Raw genomic sequence first — 12,725 nt, 5'->3', positions numbered from 1 at the left:
CTGTTTTTTGTTGGTGATTTAAAAAAATATTTCATTGTTGCAATTTTTTCCATTGTTTGAATTCTTTTTAACAAACATGTATTATGCAGAATAATTTTTCTTTAAAAAAAGCAAATATGCCAGCTTATTAGCTCTAGGTGATACGAATATGAGAGATTGTTTTTCTTTGTACTTTTCTTCATTTTTAAATCAAAAATAGGTACTAGTTGTAGGTTTTAGGTACACAGTCTTTAAAATTTTAAATGGTTCTTTTGATGCCTATTTTACCAGTGTTTTCTATTAGGACTGCGTGTTGAATTTTATCAACTGTCTTCCTGACATCTATAGAGATGATCATATGACTTTAAATTATACTAATACCACGAGCCACACTTGCATTCCTGGTGGAACCAGTGTGTTGCATAGTTGTCTACTCAGTAAGCTGCAAGCAGAAAGTGAACTTTTCCCACTGCCCTCCAAGCCGACTGCTCAGTGTGCTCTTCCTCCCCTGGATAAAATCTTGGACCACTTTCATAACTTTTCTCATCATTTTGGTCAAAGAAAAGTTTCATTTTAGTGATAAAAATGCCTATCCAATCCAATATTAAAAACTCCAATCTTTTATCTAATTTAAATCTCTCCTGACCCTTAGCTCTGCCTTCAGCTGGGAAATCTACAGTAGGGGCAGCAGCTTCACTTCTTTCCTAAGTGCTGTTTTGGAGGCTGTATTAGTCAGGGTTCACCAGAGACACAGAACCCATAGGAGACACACACACACACACACACACACACACACACACACACACACACACACATTTATAATGAGGGATTGGCTCAAATGATGACAGAGGCTGAGAAGTCCCACCGTCTGCCCTCTGCAAGCTGGAGACCCAGCGGAGCTGGTGGTATAGTTGAGTCTGAGTTTGAATGCCTGACAACCAGGGGAGCTGATGATATAAATCCCAGTCCCAGGGCAGGAGAAGAATGATGTTCCAGGAGTCAGGCAGAGAGGGTGAGTTCTCCTTCCCCTGCTTTTTGTTCTATTCAGGACCTCAATGGAGTGGATGGTGTCCACCCACACTGGGGTGGGCCTTTACTCAGTCCACCAATTCAAATGCTAGCCTCTCCCCAAAACCCCTCAGAGACACACCCAAAAGTACTGTTCACTCAAATATCTAGATACCCCGTGAGCCAGTCAAGTTGACACACAGAATTGACGATTGCAGGGGCTTTCTGGGAGAGAGCAGAGATGAGGAGCAGGAAGGTCCTAGTAGCTTGGTACATGGCTATCTGGTGCTGGTACCCGCAGTCACAGTTACTGAGGGGGGCTCGCTCCCCAACACTGAGGCTCTCTCTCCCACAGAGCCTTCCATCCAGGCAATGCCTCCTCGAGGTGGTGGTGTAGACTTCTCCCTCAGACCCCTGGCTGTTGTTCTGCCAGGTGTGGGGACCCCTACCAAGTACCACTCCCTTCCCTGGGATCCACCTCTGGCCCACAGGAAACGTACACATGCCGTTGCCCACTGAAGGCTGGAAACGCAGGCCTTTCTGTGCAGTCCTCGCCCACAGTCTGCTCCCAGACCAGGGCGGCTCCAGCCACATCCCTCACCTTGAGTCTTTATTGGCTCCTGTGTCCCTCGACTGTCAGCAGCCCCTTCTTTGACTTGAGGTGGGAAATGAGGTGGAAGGCCAGGTGCGGGGCATGCTCACCGATGACACTATCCCCCAACCTCCTCACTCCCACTCTTCAACCTCTGAAAAGAAACTCATCGTCTGGGGGCCTCTAAGGGGAGGCAGGGAGGCCAGGTCTCTCTTTATACGTTATCAGGTTTATTAAGATTATATTTTAATGTTTACATTAATTTTCATAAGCAAATTTCTTGTTTTTTCTGCTTGCTTTACCAGACTCTAATACTAAGGTGTTTCTAGGTTTACGAAATGACTTATGGGCTTTTCTCTCTAGTCGTTATAGTTTGAATAACAAGGGAATTATTTATTTGGGGAAGTTAAGTAAAACTTAGCTGTAAAACAATCTCAGCATGGTGCTTTATAAAGAGATAACTCTTTAGCAAATTTTCCAGGTTTTTCTATTGTTTGCTGAACAGCTGAAGTTTTCTACCTCTTTCTGGGTCATATTTTTGGCGGTATAAATGTTGTCAGAGAATCATCCCTTTTCTTTGTTGACTTTCAAATTTATTGCCATAAAATACCACCTAATGTTTTTGTGTTAATTTCTAGGACTGTTGTAACCAATTACCACAAACTGGGTGGCTTAAAGCAACTGAAATTTATTCTCTGTTCTGGAGGCCACATGTCCAGGATCAAGGAGTTGACAGGATTGGATCCTCTGGGGGCAGCGAGGGAGAGTCTGTCTCAGGCCTCTCTCCTGCCTTCTGGTGGCTCTGGCAATCCTCGGTGTTCCTTTGCTTGCAGACACGTCACTGCAATGGCTGCCTCTGTCTGCGCAAGGCATTCCCTCTGTGTGTCTCCAATCTCCCTCTCCCCTCTCTTACAAGGACACCATTCGGTGGATTGGGGGCCCACCATGAATCCAGAATGATCTCATCTCAAGATCCTTTACTAATTATATCTGCAAAGGCCCTATTTCCAAATAAGGTGACATTCACAGGTACTGGAGGGATAGGACATGAGCATATCTCCTTGGGGCTACTATTCAACCCCCTACACTTCTAATTATAGAATCATGACAATTGGGTTGAGGGTTTCTGAGAAACATACAGGTCTATTAATAACTAAAAAGGAAAATTTTCATTTTTCAGCAGCTTCCAGCATTAAAAAGCCTGTTTACACAATGCCACCAGATCCATTTCCACAGGACATAGTCTGTCTTTTCTATCTTACTACATGTGGGTGGGGGGCGGGGGGGAGCGGATTTGGGTGGCAATTCTGAGTTCAGTGAAACTCTTCTCTTGAAAGTGACTGGCAGGGAAGGCAGTGAATTGTTCACACTTTCTGCCCAAAGCGTGTTTGTCTATTTGAGATTTTTTTTTTTTTTTTTTTTGAGACAGAGTCTCACTCTGTTGCCCGGGCTAGAGTGCCGTGGCATCAGCCTAGCTCACAGCAACCTCAAACTCCTGGGCTCAAGCGATCCTTCTGCCTCAGCCTCCCGAGTAGCTGGGACTACAGGCGTGCACCACCATGGCCGGCTAATTTTTTATATATATATTTTTTAGCTGTCCAGATAATTTCTTTCTATTTTTAGTAGAGACAGGGCCTCACTCTTGCTCAGGCTGGTCTTGAACTCCTGACCTTGAGCAATCCTCCCACCTTGGCCTCCCAGAGTGCTAGGATTACAGGCGTGAGCCACCACACCCGGCCTCTATTTGAGATTATAAGCTTCCTAAAGAATGGGTCTGGTCCTCTTTTTCCTCCAGGTAGTGTGGCTGCTCCCATCCTGGGCTGGTCCCTCCCCAGGGCAGGGGCTGATATGGTGTGTGAGTGAGTGTGAGTGTGTGTGTGTGTATGTGTGTGCAGGGGAAGGGATGGAGGGAGGCCTGCCGCTCCTCCTTTCCCCACTATAACAGGATCACCTCAATGTCTCAGTGCATCTTCCTCCTGCCTCAAAGGAGAAAAAATATTACAGCTGTCGGAAACAAGATAGAGCATGTAATCTGATAATTTGTGAAGCTGGCTGTCACAAGTCAGGGTTCTATTTACTAAGCAACTATAATGAAAACATTACATATTTTCATCAAGATTAAACATTAAAACCAGGCTGGGTGCAATGAATGGTTCATGCCTGTAATTCCAGCTCTTGGAAGGCTGAGGTGGGAGGATCACTTGAGGCCGGGAGTTTGAGATCAGCCTGGGTGACATAGGGAGACCCCATCTCTACAAAAAAATAGAAAAAATAGCTGAGTGTGGTGGTGTGCGCCTGCAGTCTTAGCTACTTGGAAGGCTGAGGCAGGAGGATTGCGTGAGCCCAGGAGTTTGAGGTTGCAGTGAGCTATGATCATGCCACTGCACTCCAGCACTCCATAATGCAGTGAGACTCTGTCTCTTAAAAAACAAACAAACAAAAAACCCCGAAAACCTAAAACCACAATAGCTTTGAGTACCATCATATGAGAAAATATGTACCACAACCATCTCCAGTGGTGCACTGTGCCATCCACCAACCACACTAGCCTTGGGGATGATGTGCTGGCCTTGCTGGAGCACTGGAGGGAGAGACTTGGCACCACCTGTGCTGATGGACCCTGCAGCCACAGAAGAGGGGCGGAGTGCAGGCCAGTGGGCCTCAAACTTCTCCATACAGCAGCAGCACCTAGCGGGCTTGTTAACGCACATCCTGCTGGGCCCCACCCCAGCGTTTCTGATTCAGTGGGTCTGGAGTGGGGAGCATTTGCATTTCTTACAAGTGCCCAGGAGATGTGCTGCCCTTATCCTGGGACCACACTTTGAGGACTACTGGCCCCAGGAGATGCTTTGGAATCCACCCTTTTAAGAAGCTCCATCTGTGCTGTGAGGCAGGCGGACCTCACACAACACTGTGAAATGCTGGGTGCAGAGTGAACAGGCCAGAGACCAGGGCCTTGGGGTCTCCCAAGGTAGAGGTGGCGGTAGGTTTGTGCATGTGTGTGCAGCCCCATGAGAACAGAGCCAAGAGAGCCTTTCTCACAGCCGTTGGGCATCTCTCATTCCTTGTGTCTACCTGGAAAGCTCAAAGCAGATGGAGCAATGAGCCCCTAGAAGGCACTGGAGTTCAGCAGTGAGGGGGCTGCGCTTGGATTTCCATAGAAAGCGTCCAGAAGGGGCCAGGCTGGCATTGGGTGGGGAACTTTAGACCCAGAGGGTTCCTGAAACAGTTCCTGAGAAGGTTCCTTGGCCTGGCCCTGTGCAAAGCATTTTGCAAGTACAAATGCTGCACTTGCTCTGGCCCAGACACTGGGTCCCTGATGTATGCATGTATCTGGGTACAAGCAGCTCCAGAGGGCAAGAAGTCCTAGAGGGCAGGGGTGAGAACAGGAGCAGGTGTGTGGAGGGGTCTGACCTTTGATATTCCCCTTCCGGAGGAGGCACTGTTTCTCTCCCAGGCCTCTGTGGGAGCTAGAGGGCTTCCCTACAAACGGGGAGCAAGGATGCCGTCGGGAAGGGGCCCATCCGCTCTGCGATGGTGCCATTTGGTGGACAAGAGGGGCATTGGTCCAGCTTGCCTCGTGTTCTAGGGCTGGCCAGGGGAAGCTCAAATAGCGAGCATATCACCTGCAACTGCTCCTACAATTATAATCTGGTAATGCTAGAAATAGCAAATATGGAATATTGAGAGTTTTCTACGTGTATGCCAGCTACTAGTTTAAGCTCTTTGAATGCATTAATTCCTTTTACCTTCCCAACAACCCTAGAGCTAGTACTCATATGATTTCTGTTTTTCAAAAGAGAGATCCCAGGCCCATAGAGTTGGAATAACTTACCCAAGGCCAATTAATGAGGAAATGTCCTCTGATCCTAGTCTGGGGTTGGCATGGAACGGAGTCAGACACCCTTAGGTCTGAGTCCTGGCTCTGCTGCTCAGGCCCGTGAGACCTTGAGAGAGTTACTTACCTCTCTGAAGCTCAGTTCCTTGTCTGAGAGAGGTCTACTATCTCATGGGATAAGTGAGAATTAGCATAGTCAAAGCTCTCAGCACATGCCTTGGGGCCACGAAGACCAGGGGGCACCATTCACACAAATGCCATGTCAATAGTGCTCCAGGGCTGTGCAGCTTCTGGCCCTGCCCAGCACAGGGTGAGCTCTCAAAAAGTGGCATTTCAGTTCTTTGCCTAATAAAAAGAGGCCTGTCCATCAACGAATCCCATCTGCTTCCCCAATCTGTGATATCATGCCTCCAGAAAAAATGTGTGTTACTTCTGAAGAACTTCCATCAGAGGTGAATGTTAAGAAGAGAGGAATTAACACTGCTAGAGCTTCAGACCAAGGAAGTCTGGCCCTGCCGTGGGCCCAGGAACTTCCGCTGGACAGAAAGCCCGGCTGAGTGTCCCCTCCGAGGGAGAGAAGCACCCCCACCCTCGCCACCACCCAGTGCTGGACCAAGGGACTGCCCTCCCCTTGGCTCTTACCTGGCGTGCGGGCCTGGGAGGAGGGCCGTAGGTGACCTTGGCCAAGCAGCTCACTGGGCTGCGGGGGAGGCTTAGAGAAAATGGGATCTCATTGGCCCCAGCCGCCTAAGTGAAGGGAAAGAGGGAGGGTTTGTAGGACTGGCGCTATGGGACCCTTGTGAAAGTTATCACACTGATTGGGACATTCCTGTCTTACCCAATGAAATCAGAGTTGAGGGGGTTGGGGGGAAGCACTCTGGGCACATAATGGTACTCCGAGAATGTAATTCTCTGCAAATTGGGCTGCTGAAACTGCCTGTTGGTTGTAACCTGAAACCAGTTTTACCTAATGGCTAGGAAAACAACCTGCTTCTACTCTAAGACTCGTTTTACCCATGGCCCTCACTCGTCTGTCATAGCTTGCCAGCTTCCCAAAACCCTACTAGTGCCAATGAACTTTCTTAAAGAGCAACACATAACATTTTTCCTTTTTATAAAACCCCCAACCTTCCTGAAGGGATGGTCAGTCTTGCTAACAAAATAACAACAAAAAAGTGCTCGCCCTGCATGCACACAAGCACGCACTCTCTCTCCCCCTGCCCCCCAGCTGATGGACACCCTACAGGATTGCATTTTCACAACATCTAAAACGATCCAAAAAGAGAGAAAGAGACGTAGATTTTTCTGTTTACATTCACCAGCTCACTGCCTTTTACATTTGTTTTATAGTCTTAAGGAGTGCAAACTCCAGGCCTCAGTTTTCCTACCCAAAACCATATCTCAGGGTAGAGATCACAGAACCAGCGGATAAGCCTGACTGCATTTCAGAGATAACCAAGTCTCCAGGGACAAAAACAAACAAAACAGAAAAGACAGACAACCTGAAGTCTTACATCTGCCTCTTGCTAATTACTCCACAGCTGCTTCTGTTATCAACTGACAACAATCACTATTTTTCTTTTCCTTTCTCTTTGTCCCCATAAAAAGAACAAGCTACTTGGCCTTGGTCCTGCACCTCCCTGCTGATTTCCTGGGAGCAACACACCCCTCTTTCTCCATCTCACTGCACAGCTCCCCTCTCTTTCCCTTAATTTCCCTTTTCTCTCTTCCATTCTCTCATTCTGTCCCTCCCCTTCTAAAATGATAAAATAAATTTTATACTTTTATATCCTAATCTCTGTGTGAGAAATTTTTCTCCACCCACGCTGGGGGTACCTGCTAAGTTTTCCACCCTAACGCTTTCTTTGTTCTTTGGATATAAATATGTATGTGCCCCACATTGCAATTTTTGCTTCCCCAAAAAAACATTAAATTTAGAGATTTATCTCCACATTTTTATGTTGACTCTGACACCCTGAACCTGGGCTGGGCAAGGAGAGAGCAGTCAGGCTGAACGTGTCTCGGCTCTGCACCCACCGTTAGGAAACCCATGGTGAACTTGGCACAGGAGGGGGCTGGTGAGAGGATGAGCAAGGAAGTTCGGAATAACCTCACCCTCAGCACAGAGCTCTGTAAAGGGAATTCCCCTGGGGCTGGGGTCAGCAAAAAGAGTGAATTCCAGCTAGAGGCTCCATGTTGAGGACAAGATACGATATTGAATAAATGGTGTTGGGACAATTGGCATAACATGAAGCTACTTTACACCCCACTCCAGAATAAATCTGCAATGAATTAAAGTTTAAATTAATAATAGCTAACAACAGAGGACCTACTATGTGCCAGTCATTGTTTCTAAAGCTTTCCATAAATTAGTTCATTTAATCTTCAATGTATTCCCTTATTATATGGATAGGAAGTCATCTATAAAAGAGGTGTAACCATAAATGTATTAAAAAATATTGTACTATTTGGATGAGAAAGGACCCTGTTAGCATCGCACCAAAGACAAAAACCATAAGGAGAAAATGATAGCTTTGAACATTTAACATTTAAAATGTCTGTTCAAAGGGTGAACGAATGACCCAAAGGACACATTTCACACACAGGCTATGTGAGAGCAACATGGGGGTTTATTCACCCGGGGGCGGGTGGGCTGAGTCCGAAAAGAGAGTTAGCACAGAAGCAGGTTTAGTGAGGGTTCTTATAAATGGGGATAGCTGACCCCCTCCCACCAGCCCTGTTCAGTTGTTTGTTTCTGGGCCAAACTGGTAGGTGAAGAATTGCTTCCTGCTCCATGCAGCAGAGAATGGTGGGCAGAACAGCTGTTTGCAGTAAATTCTTCTTCAAACAACCAACTCCTACTACTCCTTTGCCCCAGTCGCATCCATCCTTCTGCTCTGGCTGCGTCCTTGTCAGGAGACCTAGGGAGGGATGGCCCTGGTCTCCATCAGGGAGGGAGGGGGAGGAATGCTGGCTGTAGCCGTCTGCCAGATCTACAAAGTCCAGGGACTCCTCAGACTCCTACGGCTATTGTATTACAGGCCTAAGTCTTGCATTAACCACATTCTGTCCTATACACACTTTTTGGGTTCCCACCTGGAATAAACCTAACATCTATAGCGTGAAAAGAAATCATTAATGCAATGAAAAAAGAAATTATATTCTAGGAAAAAAACCTCATAATAAATATGACAAATAAGTGTTCAATAAACTGAATACATAAAATCCAATAAATAAGAAAAAATGAAATCTTAAACAGAAAATGGAAGAAAGGGCATAAACAGACAATTTATAAGGAAGAAAAATTGAGAAGCCTTAAAAATCCAATCAAAGAAATGAAAATAAAATAGAAACTGGATGCCATTTTTTTTCACATTTCTACTAAGCAAAGATTTCAAAAAAGATGCTGCATTCAGGGATGGTGAAAGTGCAGGAAACAAACGTTTCTTCTGCTGCCACCTGTTAGCTGCGCAATCCTCCATTCTATGGATACAGCACTATTTATTTAACTATTCCCTAATTATTGTTCATTTAAAATTTTGTATCTTATCAAGTGAAGACCATCTTTGTTCATCATTCTTTGCATCTTTGATTATTTCTTAAGGAGAGAGTCCTAGGAGTGGTATTTTTCAGGATAGAAGATTGTTTTTTCTGTTGTTGTTGTGAGGTTTTTTGTTGTTTTGTTTTAGAGACCGGGTCTCACTCTGTCACCTGGGCTGGAGTGCAGCAACACAATCATAGCTCACTGCAACCTTGAACTCCTAGGCTCAAGTGATCCTCCTGAGTAGCTGGGACTATAGGCTTGTGCCACCATGCCCAGCTAATTTTTAAATTTTCATGTAGAGATGGGCTCTTGCTATGTTGTCTGGGCTGGTCTCAAACTTCTGGCCTCAAGCAATCTTCCTGCCTCAACCTCCTAAAGTGCTAGAATTAGATGCGTGAGCCACCACACCCCGCCAGGATAGAGGATCTTAAACCTCCTGATACTGGATACCAAATTGCTTCCTATGAGGGCTGAATCTTTTGATTGACAAGGGGAGCTGGGCAAGAGCAGAGCTCAGAGTAGCCCTGGGACACAGGAGAGGTGAGGGCATCAGGAAGCTGGTTTTTGGGTAAGAAGCATCTGGGGAGAGGCAGGGGAGGCAGGCAGGGGAGAGGTGGGAGGGAAGGCAGGGGCTGTGGTCAGAGGATGACAGGGAGGCCAAGACTCCTTGCTGAATGCCCAGCCCAGGGCCTGCCCACAAGAGACGGAGGGAGTCCTGCTGGACAGGTCAGCCTGGACTGGGAACCAATGCAAACAGCATAGAGTGCACTTACACAAGCCTAGATAGTGTGGCCTACTATACACGCAGGCTGCATGGTACAGCCTACTGCTCCTAGGCTATAAACCTGCGCAGCATGTTACTGTACTGAATACTGTGGACAACTGGAACACAACGGTAAGTATCTGTGTATCTACACATAGATAAATACAGAAAGAGTACAGTAAGATTATAATCTAATGGGACCACCTTCGTATATGTAGTCTATCATTGACCAAAATGTCATTATTTGGTGCATGACGGTATTTAATTCAAATCTAACAATAGCTTAATAGTCCTAAGAAGTTAAGTACTGTGATCATCAGCCCAGTTTGACAAATGAGGAAATCAAGGCATGGAGGGGTTGGACAACTTGCCTGAAGCTGTCAGTCAGCAGCATAGCTGGGCTAGATCTAGGCAGCCTTTTCCCCTTACTCACCCCACACAGCCTCGAATACCAGAAACCTCAGCAATGCCAACCACAAAGAAGGAACCAAAAGTTGGGATTAATTGGGGGGGTAGAAGGGAGAAATTACTATATTAACAAGAAAAACAGTTGCAGTGCCTCGCATGGAGGGATCCATCTGCAGCAGCCTCAGCCTGCAGGCTCCTTCCAAGGGAGCAGGGCTGGGGTCACAGCCCAGGGCTGTGGGTGCCCCCTGGGCTGCCGGCCAGAGGCCCCTGGACTGTGCTCACGCTCCAGACCTCCTGGGTCTCACCCGCTGTGCTAACTGCTGGGCTGTCCTGGCCGGGACTTTCTTACAGGGAGGCCAGGGCAAGGCCGCAGGGGCACAGAACTGGAGGTGGCGTCCAAGACCACAGCAAGGGCTGCCCCCGGAAGAAAGTCTCTGGAAAATGACCATCATGGAAGTTCAGAATGCTGCTGCTGAGTCATCCAGGGGAAGTTGATCTGCACTTAGCTCACTCGGGAGAAGGCGGAGACGTGGGAGATGCATAGAAAGATTTTCCTCAAATAAGGTTAAAATTAAAAAAGGGTGGGGCAGCTAGCTGGGACTAGCTCAGTCCTCTGGGTGGCAGGGGTGCAATGGAGCTCAGGCGTCAGAGTCAGAACTGGGGGCATGTCCAGGCTCAGTCACTTCCAGCTGTCCCTAGACCTCAGTTTGCCTTTCTGTAAAACAAGCATCATATCACCTACCTCACAGGGTCATCATGAGGATTCAGTGGGATAATATGGAGAACTAGCATAGGTTCTGGCTTACAGTAAGTGCTCAACAAAACGTTAGCTGATAACTAGTATTTCTCGTGCATTTACTCTGTGCCAAGCCTTCTGCTGAATGTGTAATGTGGATTAGCTAATTCAAGGTTCTCAAAATGTGGTCCCAGACCAGCAATATCACATCACCTGGAAACTTGTTAGAAATGCAAATTCTCAGGCTCCACCCCAGAACTGCTAAATCCTAAAAGCCTGTGTTTTAACTAGCCGCCCAGGTGATTGTGATGGTTGCTAAAGATTGAGGACCACCAGCTAATTTATAGTTGGTAGTACTATTATTACAGAACAAGGTGAAAATTTCATTCTTACCAGTAGGGTGACCAATGGTCCTAGTTTGCCCGGGACTGTACCAGATTTAGCCATGAAGGTCCCGTGTCCTAGGAAATTCCTCAGCTCTGCAAACTGGAGGCTTTGGTCATCCTTTTAACAGTTGAAACCATATTTCACCCTAGGAAGAGATTATGGAATTATGGCTAAAGGAAGCAAATGAGATTGAGAGAATCCGAGGATGTATATTTAACTCATGGGGGGGCTGATGTTGGCCGTCTCAGCCTCCCAAGTAGCTGGGACTATAGGCATGTGCATGATGCCTGGCCAATTTTTTCTATTTTTTTTTTTTTTTTTAGTAGAGACAGGGTCTTGCTGTTGCTGGTCTGGAACTCCTGAGCTCAAGCATTCCTCCGGCCTCAGCCTCCCAGAGTGCTGGGAATACGGGTGTGAGCCACTGCGTCCAGCCCAGGCAACTATTTTTTAATTAACCAATGATTACTGAAAAACCTAGTATTCAAAGAACAAGAACAAAATGCAGGCCGGCAAGTGGTCTCAAGCTGTGGCTGCACATCAAATCACCTGGGGAGCTTTAAAACATCTTGATGCCTGAGCCCCAACCCAGGCCAATCACACCAGACTCTGAAGCTATTGTCTGGGCAGCAAGATTATTTTCCAAGTTCCTGGGTGGTTCTATTACACAGCCTGAGTTTTGAAACACTGGTCTAGGTTGTTATGAATTGGAATTCAAGCTGATGGCATTTGACTCCAAGTGCTTCCTCTATATCCCTTACTCCCTGTTCCCACTCCTCAGCCGGGATCCCATCCCGGTAATGGGTTGTCAGATAGTCCTGGAGCTGTCATGGTACCTCGAATTTCCTCTGCTCCTCTGCCAACTTTGGACCAGGGTGCTGAGGGCCAGAGAGGCAAGTGGTGTTAACCACAGTGGGGGAGGGGGTGGGTGAGTCACATGTCGGCCACACACTTGGTTGTGTGGGGGGAACTGAGAGAAGAGAGCAGCCCAGCCACCTCCCTTCCCTCAAGATGTTGTGGGAACAAGTTCAGGGATGTGTCCAGCAAGTGAACAATTTAGAATTTCTTAGAAGTTGTGGAGTAGATGGGTCTATACTCCTTTCATTTCCTCTTTCCACTCTCTGCGGCTGTGAAACTACCAGAAGGGCCTTCAGTAAGAAAAAGTGAAAGAAGCTGGTTAATTTTCATGCTAGTAACACTCAGTGGTACAGTGAGAATCTGATAAAGCGTGATTTTGTCCCCAGAAGAATGCACATATATATATAATTTTGCATGTGTTTCAGGGGTGTCAGCCACCCTACCTGTAACCCCATGGAGCCAAGGTTAACAACCCCTGTACTGGGGTCCCTGGGTCCCAGACCTTGAGGAACCCCCCATTAATCAGACGCAGGAAGGAAAGAAGAAGGACCTGTGCACCTCTGACCAGAGAGTCAGCAGCTGTCTTGCATATGAGATCAAACCAAGCTGCTATTT

The sequence above is a fragment of the Lemur catta genome, chromosome 1, assembly GCF_020740605.2.
Source record: "Lemur catta isolate mLemCat1 chromosome 1, mLemCat1.pri, whole genome shotgun sequence".
Classification (NCBI taxonomy): Eukaryota; Metazoa; Chordata; class Mammalia; order Primates; family Lemuridae; genus Lemur; species Lemur catta.
The sequence above is the reverse complement of the archived record's forward strand: the minus strand, read 5'-3'. Positions refer to the sequence as shown.